We start from the raw sequence: 19,905 nt of genomic DNA, 5'->3' as shown, positions 1-19,905 counted from the left end.
ATTTTTTACTTTTATTGGAATGGCGGCGGAGGCAGCCGGTCGAAAGATCGGCTGCTGCCCCCGCCCCTGACGAAGACCCGACGAACCGCCGCCGGGACCCGTCGCCGGGAGGGACATTCGGCAAAGGTAAGTCCCGTCCCGGGGGGGGTGCGGGGGGTGGGGGTGTGTGGAGAATTTCTCCCTGAAACTTGTTCGGGGAGCCAAACACATTGGCACTCGGCCCCCCGAAGTTTCAGGGAGAAATTCTCCGCCATCCCTAGAATAAAAACACACCAAATAAAGATATAATTAAACTCATTTAAACCTGGGAGCAGAGTGGGGTCAGTACAAACACAAATGATCCCAAAAGCTCAAGCCAGACCAAATGTAATTTCAAAAAAGACATTATAATCCATCTCGAAAATCAATTGAAAATGTCAATAGACAGTACAGCAGAAAGTTTAATGCAGTAATGATGAACTGGTACATATAGATAAATTAGCTCCCTAAAGAGGCGAGGAGCAAATATTTGCAAAATTGGATCACAGGTCCAGTAAGGGAAATGAAATAATCATGACACTGAGAATTTGCAAGGCATCTTCACAAAAACAATTTGACCATGTTTACAATGGGCCCAAACCCATTTCTGCAGCATGTAAAAGAAGGCCCTAAAAAAAAAGTGCACACATGTAAGAAGAGATCTAATTTGGACAGTATAGATCACTCCCAAAGGAAATACATTGGCTTTACTACCACTATGCTGTCCAAAAAATATGTACCAAAAAAAATCAGATGCCATTTTAGAGTGTCTTCGTTAGATGCTCTTTTTTATTCAGACCTGGCTTCAATATGATAATGTAGCATTTGGGGATAAAGATGCAACCCAGTAAACCCAAACTGGAGGACCAGATCGAGAAGATCTGCACAGCTACCATGTATTTCCCTTTGGTGCTCAGGTAGGCTGGCACAAAGGACACCCAAACACTGCAAAAGACCAACATACTGAAGGTGATCAACTTGGCTTCATTGAATGCCCCAGGCAGCTTCCTGGCAAGGAAAGCCACTGTGAAACAGACAGCAGCCAGAAAGCCCATGTAGCCAAGAGTGATATAAAACATGATGACAGAGCCTTCATTGCATTGCAGAATGATCTGCCCAGGTTGGGAAAGCATGTCAATATCCGGAAATGGAGGAGAGATTCCCAGCCAGACAATGCACATGCCAACTTGGACACTAGAACAAGACATCACAATGGAGTTTGCCAGACTCTTCCCCAGCCATTTCCTCATCCTGCTCCCTGGTTTTGTGGCCATAAATGCCACCACAACAGTGATTGTTTTTGCCAATAAAGAAGAGACAGCAATTGAGAAGATGATGCTGAAGGCCGTTTGTTGGAGAAGGCAGGTCACCTTCTGGGGACGACCAATGAATAGGAAGGAGGACAAGAAGGAAAGCAGGAGAGAGATGAGGAGCATGTAGGTGAGGTCACGGTTGTTGGCTTTGACGACTGGGGTTTTCCGGCATTTAATAAAGATTCCTAAAACAAAGCCAGTGGTTAGGGACAAGATTAGGGAAGAGAGAGTGAGGGTGATCCCCAAAGTTTCTTGGTAGGAGAGGAAGTTGATCCGCTTAGGAACACAGTGATCCCGGGCCCTGTTCGGATGCTGATCGTCTGGACACTTGTTGCAATGACCAGAATCTGAAAAAAAGAAAGAAAAGAAAGAACAAGAGCAGCTGCAGCATCATTACAAGAATTTCCCTTCCATCAGTTTAGGGATGGTGGAGAATTTCTCCCTGAAACTTCGGGGGCCGAGCGCCAACGCGTTCGGCCCCCCGAACAAGTTTCGGAGAGAAATCCTCCGCACCCCCCCGCCCCCCGCACCCTCCCCGGGACGGGACTTACCTTTTGCGAATGTCCCTCCCGGTGGCTGGTCCGGCCGGCGGTTCGGCGGGTGTTCGAGCGAGGTGGGAGCGGCAGCTGGTCTTTCGACCGGCTGCCGCCGCCGCCATTGTAATGAAAGAAAAAAAAAAAAGAACACCCCCTGATAGGCTACGTGACGATTCACGTAGCCTATCACAGCTACATTTGCAAAGTCAGCCGTGATAGGCTACGTGAATCGTCACGTAGACTATCACGGGTGACTTTAAAAAAAAAAAAAGAGTGTACGGATAATGGCGGCCCCCATAGGGAGCCGCCATTCCTGTTCCTTATTTGGTGGCTGTAGTCTACGTAAATGTTTACGTAGACTACGGCGAAAATAAGGGCAATGCTATTTGCGTTGCCCTTATTTTCGCCGTAGTATACGTAAACATTTACGTAGACTACAGCCAAATAAGGAACGCGAATGGCGGCTCCCTATGGGGGCCGCCATTCGCGTACGCGCTTTTTTTTTTTTTTTTAAAGTCACCCGTGATAGGCTACGTGACAATTCACGTAGCCTATCACGGCTGACTTTGCAGATCTAGCCGTGATAGGCTACGTGAATCGTCACATAGCCTATCAGGGGGCGTTTTTGTTTTTTTTTAAACTTTCGCGTTCGCGGCCGGGCGAGGCGGGAAGCCTCCTCCCCGGCCTGAATTTCGGCCGGGTGAGGCGGGAAGCCTCACCCCCGTCCTGAATTTCGGCCGGGCGAGAAGGGAAGCCTCCCCCCCCCGGCCTGAACTTCGCGGGGGGAGCAGCGAAGCGCTCCCCCCCACCACGAACGGCCTTCGACGACAGGTAAGGGACTTTCGTCCACCCCTACATCAGTTATAGCCTGTGGTCCATTCTATTCCCTATAACATGTATTTGTGGGGTGAGAGCTTATATGCCTTAAGAACATAATAAAGAAAGAGACGCTGGAGAGGGCATGAATTACCAATGGGGAAAAGGGATGTTAAGAGGGTCATTTCAAAACTCACTCCCCAGTATTATGCTGGTCTTTGCTGTTTTTTAGGTTTGGTGGTGCTGCTGTTTTTATTATGTGGGTTGACTGTTTTTAATGCGGTATTGGCTTTTATTAAATTTTTTCTTGTTGTACACCCCCTTGGGAGGACTCCTGGCCTGAAAGGTGACCAAGAAACTTTTAAATAAATACATATATGGTGATGGCTCTGGCCAAAAAAGAGTCAGAGAAATTCACAGAAGGTAGTTCTATCTGTGTCCTGTAATTACAATTAGGGAAGTACGAAAGTCACTTACCTTTTCGACGGGGTGATTCGTGGGGGGGGAGGCGCTCCGCACCTTCCCCCGAAATCCTGATCTGGCTGGCTCCGCTCTGCTGGGATTCCACAGAGCCACCGGCCGGGGCCGCCTACAGCCAGTCATCTGGCCGCTGGGCAGCCTTCCAGAAAAAAACATGTACACAAATGGTGGAGGCTACGGCAGCCGCCATTTGCATTCTATTTTTTTCGCCATTTTATGGTACATAAATATTTACGTAAGCTATTATGGTGAAAAAAGGGGGGATGCAAATAGCGTAGCGGGCACCATTTGCTTTCCTTTTTTCCCCACAGTTTTAGCCTACATAAATATTTAAGTAAGCTATTACGGTGGGAAAAAAAGGAACGCAAATAGCGCCCACTATGCTATTTGCGGTCCCCTTTTTTTCGCCGTTTTATGGTACGTAAATATTTACGTAAGCTATTATGGTGAAAAAAAGGGGGATGCAAATAGCGTAGCGGGCGCCATTTGCGTTCCTTTTTTCCCCACAGTTTTAGCCTTCATAAATATTTAAGTAAGCTATTACGGTGGGGAAAAAAAGGAACGCAAATAGCGCCCACTACGCTATTTGTGGTCCCCTTTTTTTCGCCATAATAGCTTATGTAAATATTTACATAGGCTAAAACTGCGAAAAAAAGGGAACACAAATGGCGTCCGCCGTAGCCGCTGCCATTTGCATACACAGTTGTTTTTTTTTACTGCCGTGATAGGCTATGTAAATACTTACGTAGCCTATCATGGCAAACAGCAGACACAAATAGTGGCCACAGCAGCTGGTCGAAAGACCAGCTGCCGCCACTGCCACCGCTGCTGCCGCCACCGGAACATCCGCCCCAGGTAAGCTTCATCCCGGGGGGGATTCTGTGGGGGGGTGGGGGGTGGGAGTCCATTCCGCCATGGGCTTCGGGGGGGCGAAAGCCAGTGCATTCGGCCTCACTGAAATCCATGGCGGAATTCTCCACCATCCCTAATTACGATGGTTATATACATCCTTCAGTTTCAGAGGCAGCATGTCATTGCATAGCATCTGCTGAGAGGAACAACCACAGGAGAGGCCTATGGCCTTCACATCCTTTCTATGGGCTTTCCAGATGTATTCAGATGGCCACTTTGGGAACAGGAGACTGGATTAGATGGTTCACTCGTGTGATCCAGCAGGGTTTGTTCAGTTTCTTGGGATATGTGTAGTATACAGAAATTTACAGGTTCAAACTTATGCAGCATCTCCATTTTTAATTTTATTGATTGATTAGATTTATATCCCACCCTTTTTTCTCCTTAAGCAACCCAAGGCAGCATACATTAACCTCCTCCGCTCCATTTTATCCTCACAACAACAACCCTGTGAGGTAGGTTGGGCTGAGAGTCTGTGACAGGTCCAAAGTCACCCAAAGAGCTTCTGTGGCCAAGTGGGGACTAGAACCCGGATCCCCCAGGTCCCAGTCCAACACTTGCCTGAAACTGTCAAAGCAGACAATATTGAATCTAACGACAATCCAATGGACTGGACTCATATAACAAAGCATTACATTCACAGGTTAATAGTGGATTAGTTAAGATAAATATTTCTATTGCATCTGTCCTGGGAATGCAGTGTCGTTGCTGTGGGCAAGACGTTGATGAACATTTTGTTCTCATTAATTTAATATTTTAATTCCTTATTAATTTTATATTTGTATCCTGGCATTCCTCCACAGAGCTCTGGGCAGGATAAAAAAAAAAGTTGTCCCATTCTACCCACACAAGCTGTGTGTTAGCTTAGCGTGAGAGCCAAAGTGGTTAATTTTATAGCTTAGAATCATAGAATCATGGAATAGGAGGGTTGGAAGGGCCATCAAGTCCAATCCTCTGCTCAGTGCAGGAGTCCAAGTCAAAACATCACTGACAGATGGCTGTCCACCCCCATCTTGAATGCCTCCAAGGTGGGAGAGCCCACCACCTTCCTAGGTTGGTTCCATTGTTGTAGTGCTCTAACCATCAGGAGGTTTTTCCTGTTGATCAGCCTGAATCTGGCTTCCTGTACCTTGAGCCCATTATTCCATGTCCTGCACTCTGGGATGATCCAGAAGAGATCATAGTGCAGCAGGGTTGGAAGGGGCCCATAAGACCATCGTCCAACCCCAATCCTGACCTTCCTCTCTGTGAAAACATTTCAAGTACTTGAGGAGCACTATCATCTCTCCCCTCAGTCTTCTCTTCTCAAGGCTAAACATGCCCAGTTCTTTCAGTCTCTCCCCATAGGGCTTTGTTTCCAGTCCCCTGATCATCTTTGTTGCCCTCCTCTGAACCCTCTCCAGTTTGTCTGCATCCTTCTTAAAGTGTGGCACCGAGAACTGGACCCAGTACTCCAGATGAGACCTAACCAATACTGAGTAGAGGGAAACTAGTTCTACACATGATTTGGAAGCTATACTTCTATTAATGTAGCCAAAAATAGCATTTGCCTTTTTTGCAGCCACATCACATTGTTGGCTCATATTCAGCTTGTGGTCTACCACAATTCCAAGATACTTCTCACTTGTAGTATCGTTGAGCCAAGTATCTCCCATCTTGTCACTCTGGTCTCCCCAGTCAAAGTCCCACACTGTAGCCACTTCCCTGTAATACTTCAAAAGTACCTCAGGCTTCATCAAGTTCTACTACCTTGCCAGGAGCATTAACCCTCCTGCCCCATATTACTGGGGCCAAACTGCACCTACGACTGCTTCTAAATTCACTCCCATTCATGTGTAGAGTGGACAGTGGGCATGTGCCAGAAAGTGCAAAAGTGAACACTCCCCCAGCTGCTCAATTTTCTCCCTGAACTCCATTACCACAGGATGTTCGTTTCAACTCACTTTGTGAAATTAATTCATGAATATACTAACAATTAACTATACAGGAAACCAGAAAGAACCCAAAGCTTAAAAAAAAAAAACCACATCCCAGAACACATGTCCGTGGATGTTTGTCCTATTCCTCAAGGGGAGCACTTTGCTCTGGAGTCACCTACCTTCCTCAGTGGAGATGGTTCCTTCTGTACATGGGGCACAATTGTAACAACAGGTTGGCTTTCCTTCCGCAACTACCTTGGCGTCTCCAGGGTGACAACTTTTAGTACATCTAGAGAGAGGCACTGTCTAACCATAAAGAGAAAGAGCATCCAGAAAAAATGTGTTAGATAGGAGGTTTCATCTATATCAGAGGAAATGACCTATACAGTTGGGGTGGGCATAGAACAGCAAAGCTTTAGTGAGTCCCACACCTGTTTTTATCACCCAGTTTTGCCAGACCTATTTTTGAGGGCTATATTTGTGATGATGGAGCAAGGCAGAGGTAGGCATCAAGCTGGTGCTTGGAAGGAAGAATTCTTTGCAAGAAGCTTTCCCAAGATGTTCCAGGCCATAGTTTTCCTTAGGGGCAAAAGGTCTACCTATGCCATAATTCTGGTACACCAGTTAAATCCCATTTAATCAATAATACCCTTTCAGTGTCTCTTCCATAGTATCCTGAAAGTACATTTTTGAGGAACTGTGATATGGCTGCAAAAAATGCAAATACCATTTTAGTTTCATCAACAGAAGTTCAGTTTCAAAATCATGGGAAGTGATAATTGCAGTCTACTCTGTGCTGGTCAGACCTCCCCTGGATTACTGTGTCCACTTCTGGATACCACACTTTAAGAAGGACTCAGATAAATTGGAAGAAGTTTAGGGAAGGGCAACAAAGATGATGAGGGGCTTAAAATCTATGAGGGAGGGAAGTTTGAGGGAACTAGGCATGTGTTTAGCCTTGAGAAGACAGACTGAGGGAGGATGTGATATCACTTTTCAAGTACCTAAAGGCTTGTCACACACAGAAGAGGGCTGTAACCTGTTCTCTTTCATCCCAGACTGCAGGACACAAAATAACTGGCATAAATGACAGGAAGGGAAATTTTGGTTGAGAAAAACATCCTAACTGTCAGAGCAGTTGTACAATATCGGTCCCTGGAGACATTCAAGTAGAGATTGGACAGCCATCCATCAGGGATGCTTTAAACTGGATTCCTGCACTGAGCAGGGGGTTGAATCTGATGGCCCAAATCGCCCCTTCCAACTCTAAGCTTCAATGATTTGGGGGTCCCCTTAACTGTGGGGCTCTGGACCTGACATTAGTGCAGTGCAAGTGGAATGAAATTCTCATACACCCCTAAAAAAGATCTGATTCCATTAATGAACAGGGACAATGGAGTGAAAGATGCCTGAGAACCTATGAAACACAGACTGAAGGGATTTAGCAAAACCCGTACATTCCTACAGTCAAACAAACAGGCCTCAATTTTCCAATATGCAACTCTTACATCTGGCCTCAAACTGCAGCAACTGAAATCTACTCAGCAAAATGATGGTTCTTGGTGCTCTGGACACATCATCTCTCTGACCCACATCTATGTTTAGGCACATGTGAGCCATTTCGCCACCAAAGTGCATTGCAACTGGTGTGTCCAATGTGCATCCAGAATGTATCCAATGTGGTGCCCAGAGATTCCAGGGTGCTTTCAGAAAGCTTTTGGCACTCATAATGCCCGCTACCCCACCCATTTTTATTTTTATTTATTTTAATTCAGCTCCCAGCTTCATGTTCCCAGAATGTCTCTAGGCTCTCTTGTTATCCCAGGATCACCTTCCCATATTATTTTTCAATCCATCTGACATACCTCTGTCTATTTTATCTTAATAAAATGTAGGTATCTTAATAGTATCTTGCAACGCCCTCTACCCCTACCATTTTTTTAAAAATTCAGCCTCCAACTTCATGTTCCCAGAATACTTCTAGGCTGTGTTGTTATGCCAGGATCATTTTCCCATATATTTTTTTTTCAATCCATCTGACATACTTCTGTATATTTCAATGATGTCTTAATAAATGTTAGAAATGAATCATTTTGTATAAACCAAACGTCCCAATACGATTCCTTGAAATTTGGCACACTTCCAATCATACCTCGTCACGCTAGATGATTTGTAAAAGAAATTCACTGCAGGCCTCTGAGGGTTCCTTAAAATGATGTGAAACTTTTCTATTTCTGTTAAGTGTGATATTTCATTGGAGATCAATGGGATAGGAATCACAGCTTTTAATCATTATGTGCAATACCTAATAAATTCATAAAGCTTAGCACTGCAAAGCCATGCCCATTTACCTCAGAGTAAGCCCCACTGAATTCAGTGGGTAAGCCCTATTGAAATCAGTGGGACGTACTTCAGAGAAGACATGTTTTAGATTGCCTGGAAAGAGATGTAAAAGGGCATCAAAGGAAACAAGTGCTTCCCCTCACCTGGCTAAACCACCTAGGCCACACAATGGCATTCTGATCCATGGTGAGCTTTATTTCCGAGGAAGCCTGTCTCTCTATGCTCCCAACTCTCACTCTAGCAATCGACCTGTTGGGAAACGCCACCAGTTGCATGATATAGAAGTCAGCTGCCAAATCCCCATTTTCATCCAAGGAAGTTCCATCCCAAGAAATATTGTAGAGCTGGAAGTTTCTCAGGAAAGGGTGAAACTGCAATGTCATAGAAAACGCACACACAGTTTGGAAACAGGAAATCCTGTTGGTATGTGAACCTGTATGCAGAGTCCCCGATTCCATGGAGAGTTCTACTTACATTCAAGTGAGTAAAAAAACCCCTTCAGACCCGAATCCAGTAGGATCAGGAGCACATGAGGTGGGGGCCACAGTGCACTTGATGGACGGGGGGGGCATGCCGCTCCTTACACATACAGTTGCTATGAGAATTGTTTCTTTTCATTGTTCACATTGATACTGGACTTCAGGTCTATTCTTGACTTTCATCTTTCTAATTCACCGTGATGGAGAAGAACTAGTGACAGTGTCATATGAGCTTAGTCTGGCATCCTAAAGATAATTGCAGGTGGAGCTGGGTAATAATGAGGCAGACACGAGTGCTTGGATTCTAATTGGACCACATTTATTGGAATATCTGCAAGGGGGAAACCCAGGATGGGTACTGAACTGTGCCAGCCGTTAGCTGGCACTGAAATGGGTGAAAGCATTCACAGCCTGAGGAGTGGCGAGTCAGCATTACCACCCCTCAGGCCTACCCCTTATGGGGGAGGCAGGCCTTCCCCTGTCACCCCCTCCTGTGCCCAAAACACGGGGGTGAGTCAGCCTCACAGGTAGCCGTTATCCCTCTGATGTGCCACAAAACCCAGAATGCGAGGCCTCAGGCATCACCTGTCACCAGAACAGTGCCTCTGAATGCCCACCATCCCTAATCTCATCTGTAAATACGAACCAAACTTAAACATGAATTAGACCAGATTTACCTAAAAGACTCACCCACCCCATTAACAGTGTGAAGTAGGTGAAAAGACACACCTCCCAGGCCAATCGGAGTGTGAGCCAAAAATTCCTATTTGGCCCCCAAAAGGGCAACCAGTTGAAACCCACACTGCCTAAGGGAGGGCTGGAGGAAGCTACGTGAGGAAGAGATGATTGGGAGGGGTGTGGAGAGCTAACACACCTCTCCAACCCCACCCACCTTTGGTGGGACAACCAAGGTCCACCAATGGCAGCAAAGCATGTCCTCTCACCCCCCTGCACCCACAATACCCCCCCCCCAGTGGCCAGGCAAGCCAGATGCAGGAGTAGAGCATTTCTGATAGCAGAGGATGGTGGTCTCACTATTAGGCAAATTCAGGCAGCTCTTGCCAGTCTTGAAACACTACCAAGTAGTGATGGTTTCATGACACACAGACGACATCCTGTCCCTCAATCCTCAGATCACCATCATTCATTCTCATACAACAATGAGAAACAGACTGTCTCCTGCTGCCTGAGTGAGACTGGGACTCCCACATGGAGGCCAAGAAGTCCTGAGGAAGGATGTTGCAGAATTTCAGTTTTGCTCAGAAAACATGCGATCGTGGCCTGTTTGCAACTCCAACCATACACAATAGCGACAGTGAACACAGGTCTGCCAAAACTGTTTGTGAATTGGCAGACATGTCCTTGTGTTCGATGCACACAACTTTCCCTGTTGGATTTCCATGAACTTACCCCATGGAGTGAATCAGCCTCGCTTTTGTCTCTGGAGGGAATATGCAGAACCTCTGGGAAATTTGTGCAAAATTCACATTCGATCCCTGCTCGATTTGCTCAATTTCCTTGTTCATGCAGAGTGAGCAGCAATTGCAATGTGAAGGGGAATTGTGCCTGAGACGAGTGGCAAGCCAGTGTCCAGAGAATCCCTCCTGGTCCTGTATCACTCCAAACACCACATCTACTACACGGATGTTGAACTGACCCAACAAAATAAGCTCAGGACACAGCGCTACCACAGCTGGGAACAGCACAAATAGCTCAGATTCTCAGATGGTTGAGGAGTGGGGTGGGTGGCACATCAGCAGAATCCCTATTTTGCCCTGACATTCGAAACTGGAGGACTGGTGAATGGGGCACCTGACAGACCACAGCAACTCTGCTTCCCCATCCCTGCCACAATGTAGGCTCAAAGGCCCTCTCAGTCATGGAGCTCAGTGGGGGACCTTGGGACAATCATCAACTCTCCTCCTAACCTGCCTCACAGGGTTGTTGCGCAGATAAAAATGCGGTGGAGGACCAAGTGTACCACCTTGAGCTTTTTTCATCTCATTGCATGTCATCCATTACATTTCTATACCACTCAATAGCCTAAGCTATCTGGGCAGCTTGCAAAAATTAAAAACCACTAAAAATGCATCATTCAAAGATTACATTTGTTTACATACATACTAAGTTTACATACAAGCATATAAAAACACAGCACACACACAGACAACATATATCTAAACAATTTCAAACAATCAACAGTAAGACAAATCCAGCTCCTGTTCAAAAGGTGGGCTATAAATGTAGTGCATTAAATGAATAAATACAAGCTGTGACAGAGAAGGAATACCTGCCATGACTGTACCCTCTGAAGTCCCATCTTGTCTCCCACCATCCCCATCTGATTCCGTTGGGATGAGCATGCAGCATGTAAGGTCCATGCCACAGCCTGGATGGAATGGTAAATACTGAAGGCATCTTGAGACAGGATCCCTTCAATCACATCCTGGGGCAGGTTCTCCCAGTTCTCTTTTTCTCTGCATCTTTTCAAGACTTTTAAAGACAACGCATGCCTGGAATGTGAACAATGAAATGCTGTCTCCGCAAACTGCTCAATAGCAAAGAAATATGGGTTATTATTGTCATGCTGTGTCCTTCTGGGTGCCTTGATTAAAAAACTGATAGAAACATGAGTGTGCTGGAGATCAAATGCGTCATATAAAATTCGGAGGGTGTGGTCCTGAAAAGCTGTTGCAATCCAAACTTTCCCCACAGTTGATTTTTTGATTTTTTCAACTGCAAACATTAGTGCTCCTATTTTTACCATGATCTGAGAGTCTACTGGACAAACAACTACATTGACTTGAGTGTCCAGTAATTTGAAAAGCAAGTTCCGGTTTAGTCTTTTTAGAGACAGCACTGGGAGGCTTCCTGAGAAGGCAACGCAAATCCCATTCTTTGAGACCAGAAGCGGGAAGGTGCTCAGGAACCTCTCTCCACTGTCATTTTCTGGAGCCAGGAGACCAGGTCCATCTGAAATGCAGGAGCAGTTTGACAATCCCCAGGTATGGAGGTTCTTGTTTTGGGACCATCCGGTAGAGAAATGGGAACTTTGTTCTGTGCTCTGGAACTTGACTAACAAAACCATAACCGATCTAATGACGATAGAAACACAGTGGTGTTTTATATAGCGTTTAAGGACAAGGCTCAGATGTTTGTTAATTTGAAAATAATAGTCAGCCATCCACTGCCACTTAGCTTCTGTAAAATCGTGGATCTTTCTGAATTTCAATGAATCTTGAATGTTAAAGCCCTTTTCCTCATTCCCATTCTCCCCACAGCACCCCCAACCCATCCCCCCATTTCTGCCTGTGCTTCCATATTGGATATCTGTGTTAAGCACACAAGTATACACTGTCCAGATCAAAGAAATGAAGGGCATTCATCCATAACTCCTTGGAGGAATGCTCACTTCACACTTCTAATTGACGTATTCACAGCTACTCTAAATTTGCAGCCCAGTGGCATCCTGTACAGGTCTTCTCCTATATATTCTGCACGTGTGCAGTGAGGATGTGCAACAGGATTGGAGGAAGCACAGTGCACAAGAATAAGCAGACCCCCTGGGAGCTTTTCTGGTGCTTCCCAGGGTGGATCATACTTCCTTTCAAGCCACCAGAACTGAACCTAGGCCAGATTGAGGCTGCATTCCTGAGTCATGCTTGGCGACACAGACATTCTGCTTCCTCTCCAAGTATCTATTTTTGCTTCTGTTTCTCTACAGTGCTGATGAGTGCAGAAGGGAATGCAGTTTAGTGAGTGACAGGTCCACCTTCTTATCCTAGGGCCTGTTTAATAGGGGCTCCAGTCATTGCTCTTTGGGGGATCACAAAGATGGGTCTGTGAGATAGCCCTTCTTCCAACAGCAAACAGGCTTCACTATGAAAATTAGTGAAGCCCCTTTGCTGTTCCTTTAATTTAATTTTTTTTCCAAAACAAGGATAAACAAATAGAAACAAATATCATATTTAAATCTAATTATTGACAGGGGGTAGTACATTTATCAAAACATAGGTAGAATCCATTGTCTACTTTGAAGTGTTCTTTATGGTTCTAACAACTTGTATTTATTTATCCTTTTCCTTAGTCTGAGGAATGACTTTGACAAGTATTGCTCTGTATGTGCTACCTCCAGTACCAGATCCAGAGGGCCTCTGTACACCAGTTGCTGGGGAACATGGGTGGGAGGGTACTGTTGCACTCATGTTCTGCTTGTGGGTTCCTGGTCAACAGCTTGTTGGCCACTGTGTGAACAGAATGCCAGACTAGATGGACCTTTGGTCTGATTCAGCATGGCTCTTCTTACGTTCATTACCTAGGGAGGTGGTGGGCTCTCCCACACTGGAGGCATTCAAGATGAGGCTGGACAGCCATCTATCAGGGATGCTCTGACTTGGATTCCTGCACTGAGCAGGGGGTTGGACTCGATGGCCTTATAGGCCCCTTCCAACCCTACTCTTCTATGATTCTATGAAGAAAGGAACTTGGCTGGTGTGAGGAAGAGCAACTGCTTCTCTCAGGGCTACCAGAGCCCCTGGCTTCACATGGCTTCTGGGGCTGCATGAAGCTACTTGCCCAGTGCTAGACAGTGTGGTCACTCTTCCCAGCACAGCAAGTCAGCCCGAGAGTAGACCTGCAAACCGGAGGTTTTCAGACCTGATTTATCCTTTACATTTTGCTGAATTGTTATTCCAATGCCAACTTCATGGATGATTTTAAATCCACCTGACAGATCTGTGTCTATTTCAGTAAGTTGTAAACACATTTTAGTGACTAATCCTTTTGTCTTATCCATGTCCCCTGGCAAAAAAAAAAACATCCTTCAACTTTCATCATACTTCTAGTCATACTTTGTCACACCAGAGGATTCGAAATAAGATAAATAATTCACCCAATTTCTCCTCATGCAGATCAGCAAGAGCAATATTCAAAGTGGAAACAAAATGGGTTATACAGATTGAGTGATTTCTATGAAAATGAAACTCCTCTCACTTTGTACAAATGAAAGAAAGTGCAAGGAATGCAAAGGGATGGGTTTCTCCCTCACCAAATATAATGCTGTGCCGAACCCTGCCCCCTCTTTTGGGAACTTTTTCTCTCCCTGGGAAGAGGCTTTTTCTTTTCTTCTTTTTGCCTCTCAGGTGGGGAGGGGGAGAATCTCAGAGAATTTTCCTTTTGGGGAGGGGGACAAGGTTTCCTCATACCTTTTTTTTAAGTTTAGGTGAAGCTTGAGGGTTATTCTTTCTATTTTTATTTAAAACAAACAAACAAACAAACACCCTGCACTTCCAGGAGTTGAGGCCTCTTCTCCAGCCAGGAGTTCCTCCAGAATGCCTGTTGGAGAGGGAAAGGTCACATGGTCTCCTGGGAGCTCAGAAAGAAATCCCTGCCACTGTTTTTTCCTGACATTTGGTGGCATAATCCCCTCCTAAGTGGCTGCTACACCTGAAGTAAACATCCAGTTCTGCCAAAGGGGTGAGGGAGTTATACTCATTTCTTTTTTCAATTTCCATGATATTCAAAGGGTAGCACGGATTTCTGAATTTCGGCTCAGGTTTGGTACTGAGCAGATTTGGGGCATTTCTGGAGCACCGAATCAGGGTCCAAGTTGAATCTCGGAGTCAGGAGACTCCTCTACTGTGTACTGTGCAGTTGTTTCCCCTGTTTTCTCTGGCAGAGGTCACCAGTGATTCTTTGTCCTAGGATGGGAGGGAAGCCAGGGCAATTTTACATTGCATGTAAAAACTGGGGGGGGGGGATTTACATTACCAAAACAAGAAAAGAAAAAAAAAAGAGTGGACACCTTTGTTGAAAAAAGCATATGTTATAATCAATCTCTTATTTTTCCAGGTGCCAGAAGATTCTTTGTCCTTAATACAAAAAGAAAGTGTTTCAATGGTAGTTCAATAATGAGAGATTTTATATATAATCCAGAGAGAGAGAGAGAGAGAGAGAGAGAGGGAGGGAGAGAGAGTTGAATGCCATTTGAAAGAGGGGTATCTACTCCTGGAAACTTATTCCAGCTTTCTTTTTACTTATATATTTGGATCACTTATATCCCACCCTTCAGCTTCAGAGCTTCCAGGGTGCTTTACATAAACCTTAAGAATACGAAGTCAGATCAAGCCTGCATGTGTCTAAATCAGGTCCAATTGAAAATTTATGGGATTGTGTGTGACTGATTTAAGGTGCTTCCTGATGAGGATTTGTATGGGGTTTAGAGAGGATGATGTCTTCAATTTGTACCCCTCCCATGTTTTCCCACTGCTTTTTCTCAGGAGCCCTCTGTTTGGAAGCACCTTAGTCTGGATTCAACCCAATCTCCAAAACTGAAAATTATCTGCACCCTCTGTACTCTTCCAAACATCCAAACCTCCCCTATACAGAGGTGTCAGAGGGACAAAAGACATTGGAGTGTGCTTGGAAAACTAAAACCTCTCTCCATCCATATTCAGCTTTTTAAATTGGTACTGCCTGTCTCCAGCCCTGCTTGGTGATGCAAAGCCCAAAGCCACCTACTGGACTTCTCTGGAGAGATGGCAAAGTGGAAGAATACTCTTTCTGCATCCCCTTTCCTACCTGTGGGGTTTTGTAGATGTCCAGCAGGGTTGAAATCTGCTTGGAGAGTTCAGCGTCAGCCCCTTGAAAAACTGCCAAGAGGTTATTCTGTCTTCCACAGCTGTAGTTTGGAATATTCTGCTCCCCGAAAGACATCATGTCTACCATGGCCTCGTAAGTCATTCTTGCATTGAAATAGTTCTCATAGACGTTGTAGCCCAGGGTGATATTGGGCAAGAGCACCGGATTCCGGTTGATCTCATGAATGGCAAACAAGAAGGGAAGGATGTACCAGTAGCTTATACCTTGCTTACTACGACAAAATAGATGTCATCAGATTTTCATCCTCTATGCAATGAAAAGATATCAATTGTCCACATTACATATTAACTTAGAAACTATGGATTTTACTCTTAGAACTCTACTCCTATTGAATTGATGCTGATGAAAGTTTTCTTCCAAATGCAAATAGCAGAGTGAGAAGAGGAGTGATTCTTGTTGAGATAATGGCAGTGTGTGAAAGCTCAGATGCCCCAGACCAGTTCTGGGTCACTTTGCACCCCTCAGCTTGTATTGCTGTTTTAAAATATGTGGATATTGTGCAATATAACAAATTTCATGTCTTGTTTATTTTCAGCCTTCCGCTAACTCAGCTGTAGAGCTGACAGCCTCAGAGTTGATCCCGACATTACTGGGTTTGCACAAAGGAGACCTCCTTGCAACAAAGTGCATAAAAAAAGGTAAAGGTGTCCCCAACCAGTCGTGTCCGACTCTAGGGTGTGGTGCTCGTCTCCATTTCTAAGCCGAAGAGCCAGCGCTGTCCGAAGATGCTTCCGTGGTCATGTGGCCGGCATGACTGAACACCGAGGTGCACGGAACACTGTCACCTTTCCCGCCGAAGCGGTACCTATTTATCTACTTGCAATTTCTTGCTTTCGAACTGCTAGGTTGGCAGAAGCTGGGACTGAAGACGGGAGCTCACTCCATCACGCAGCACTCGGGTCTCGAATTGCTGTCCTGCCGACCTTCCAGTCTGCAGTTCAGCGTCTTAACCACTAAGCCACCGTGGCCATAACACAGTGCACAGCCCTTTGCAATCCCAGGGCAGCTGGAAAAGGTTATGCAGAAGCTTCAAGGAACTGGGCCTGTGATCCTAAATTCATTGACTAGGGAGTAAGCCTTACTGGGCACATGGGATTAATGTCTCGGTGAGCATGCATAGGATAATTGCACTGCAGATCCAGCCAAAATATATGCTGAAGAGATTCCTGAGATGGTGGGATGGAGTTTCAGGAAGAGGGATAGTTTTGGGTGGGTGCTACTTAAAAGTGGGAACATTTGAACCCTGGTCTCCCCACTCCTAGTCCCAGCAATCTAAACTTTCTCCACTACAATACATCAGCTCTCCATATATCTGATCTGGCTGCACTGGCAGCACTCTGAGCAGCACTCTGTGTCTGGTCACCCTTGTAATTCCGCACACGCACTCCCCCAAAATGGCACTACTTCCAGGGCACTTTTGGAAAGTGAAATGGTGGCTACATCTAGCTGCCTGGCACTGCTCTGATTCCTTGCCCAGAAGAAACATTGGGGTGGGGGCATCAGCAAGGGGACCATGCCATGGCCCAGGGCCATGGAGCTCTATTAGACAGTGTTGCTGCTGGGTGGTTCTAGACCATGGAACAAATGGTCTCAGGGGCCTTCCACCCTTCAGATGACCTTGTGTATTGCTTCAGTTGTGAAGTATAAAGATACCATTTCTGTTCTCCCCATCCCAATGGCCATGCTTTAGATCTCCTTGTACGTTCCTGAGATATTAGACCAAGCCTCTATGCAAGCCCTGGATCAGTGCCTAGACACAGTCATGGGCTGGAAGAGTGCCAATAAGCTGAAGCTGAATTCTGGCAAGAGAGAAGCCCTGTGAGTGAGTGGTTCCCGAGTCTGGGAGATAGGCTCACTGCCTGTTCTGGATGGGGTTGCACTCCCTCTGAAAGATCAGGTTCATAGTCTGGGGGTGCTCCTAGATCTGTCATTGTCACTGGAGGCCCAAGTGGCCACAGCAGCTTGGAATGCCTTTCACCAGCTTTGGCTGGTTCAGCAGCTGTGGCCTCTCCTGGACAGGGATAGCTTGGCAATGATGGTACCAGCATTAGTAAGCTCAAGACTAGAATCGTGCAATGAGCTCTATGTGGGGCTGCCCTTAAGGGCAGTCCAGAAGCTAGAGCTTGTGCAGAATGTAGCAGCTCGACTGTTGTCAGGAGCTGCCCCTTTTCTGCATTCAACTCCTTTGCTGAGGGAACTGCACTGGCTACCTATTTGCTATCAGGCAAGGTTTAAGGTTTTGGTACTAGTGTACAAAGCTCTAAACAGCTTAGGACAAGGATACCTGAGATAGCTCATTCTTCCTTACCAATCTACCTGATCACTGAGGTCATCATGGGGCATGTCCCTGGTATGTGCACATGGACCCATGACTAGAGTCCACCAGGAAAAAAGCCTTTAGTGTGGTGGCCCCCTTCCTATGGAATTCCCTGCCTTTTGAGGTCACAGCTCCAATCATGTGCTGTTCTCTGGGTACTCATCTGCATTGCACCTGGGCTGCAACGACCTGGACTCTCACCCTGAGCTCTAGCCCTAACGGCACCACTGCTGGGAGTGGCAGCTTCTGAAAGATGGTAGTTGCTGATGCTGCTCCTGACAGAAGAGCTCTGAGTGGTCCCTTAGCATTCCCGCATCGTCCTTGTAGGGGTTGGCCCAGCACCACTGGAGATGCACTGCAAGAAGACAGAGGGGCTGATTCAAAGTCAGATGGGGTGGAAGAGGAAGGGGTTTGTGAGGGGCCAAGGCTGCAAGAGATTGATGAGATGACAGTGACAGAGAGGGGGATGTCCAGCTGCAGACCAATCAGTTGGATTATAACCAGGGCCCTGTCCACCCAGAAGAATGCAAGACCTTGAAGAGGAGGAGAAGCTGGGAGTGAGAGATCCAAGAGTGAGGCATCAGATCAAGAGGGAGATGCGACGCCAGAAGGTGAGACATTCCAAGAGGCTGGCAACCTGGGAGAGGAGTCCTTAGAGAGAGCCACCTTGAAGGCAAGACTTAAAGAGCGACTCAGCTTGTGAAGAGACAGCCAGCAGAAGTTTTGTCACAGCTGACTTTTGCAGTTAAGCAAAGTTAGCTACCTCTCATTGGAAAAGTCTTGAATTATGCAAAGCTGAGTAGTGAACTTAGCTCCCTCGCTGCTCTTCGTAGATTCCATGTTTAACCTGAAGCACTGTTGATCTAGCTGTAGCTTGCATAATGAAAATACTTGACTAAAAACATGACATCACTGCAAAAAAAGACCAGAAGCTGAGCACTTGACAATCCATGAGAAAACATTCCCTGAAGCAAAGCAAGGCACAATAGGGATGAGATTTACCCGACGCACTGACCCTGCTATAAAGGACGGCTGGCAACTCTGAATTCTTAGTTGGTCACATTAATACTTACAGGACAAATCTGGGAGATGGTGGCTCAAAGAAAACATAAGGATCATATCTAATATTTAGTGTAGATGTGATCCCACTAATCACGTACTCTCCTGGCCTGTAATAGTTCAATGGATCTTTTTGATTAATTAACAAATCGAATGGGCACTTTGTCTTAAATATCACACAGGAAACATAGGGCACCAGAATATGTAACAGCAGCATTATCATGCTGGAGATGCCAGTTGGAGCCCCTTTTTTTCTCACTGTTGAGTGTTCATGCATATCCCCCTATGTGACTGCTCTGAAAGCCAGCTGATTAGAACCCAAACCCTCTCCCAGCAGCATCACTGTAGACTCTGTGTTAATCAAGATGGAGTCCAGCCATGGCTTCAGATCTTCAGGGGATCATATTAAACCTCACCCTGGCACAGTCCCTGCCTTCCCTAACTCTCACCCCAGGCTCTCAGAGGGTCAGGAGGTATTTATGCCCCAGCATTTCAAGCTTCGTCTATGAGGAGTTCGAAAGTGTTGCTCTTGAGTTGAGATTTGTTGAATAGGTTTCAAAATACTTTGCAGTTAAAAGTCCCTTGAGCTTTGATGAGAAGCAGAATAAATTACTATTATCTTTATAATCAGAAGGGAGTAAAAATCACTTCTGCAACCTTGTTGATGCTCCCTGTGGCTCATGGGCTGGTGCGCATCAGGAGGAAACATACCTGCACAACTCACCACTGTAGGTCTATTTCATAGGACAGTGAGGGAGCTGTTCAGCAAAGTTTGAATGACCTTAGGTAGTTAATTTTATGCTTCTTTTTACTGTCAAAGTAGCCAAACATTTCAGAACTTCTCTCTGCTGGATTCATGAATACATACATATGCGATTGGGCACTGGAGTTGATTTAGTTATTTGGCCTATGTTGAGGTTGGTCTTACTTACACCTAGACCACTTGGCATGAAGTAACCTGGTTTTTAAGGAGTTTAAGGGGGATCTTGGGAATCAGGGCCTGTCCTTCTCTCTTAAGTACAAGCCATAAGTCTGGATTCTGATGTGTTCAGG

The 19,905-nt window shown here is 45.8% G+C and overlaps 1 pseudogene; it reads right to left on the bottom strand.

The window, feature by feature from the left end:
- Positions 1–779: 779 nt before the first annotated feature.
- On the bottom strand, positions 780–18,633 carry LOC146355532 (vomeronasal type-2 receptor 26-like; annotated as a pseudogene).
- Positions 18,634–19,905: the final 1,272 nt, after the last annotated feature.

Source organism: Heloderma suspectum, chromosome 2, assembly GCF_057233095.1.
Source record: "Heloderma suspectum isolate Gila_16-S chromosome 2, 16-S_ref, whole genome shotgun sequence".
Taxonomy (NCBI): domain Eukaryota; kingdom Metazoa; phylum Chordata; class Lepidosauria; order Squamata; family Helodermatidae; genus Heloderma; species Heloderma suspectum.
The sequence above is the reverse complement of the archived record's forward strand: the minus strand, read 5'-3'. Positions and strand labels throughout refer to the sequence as shown.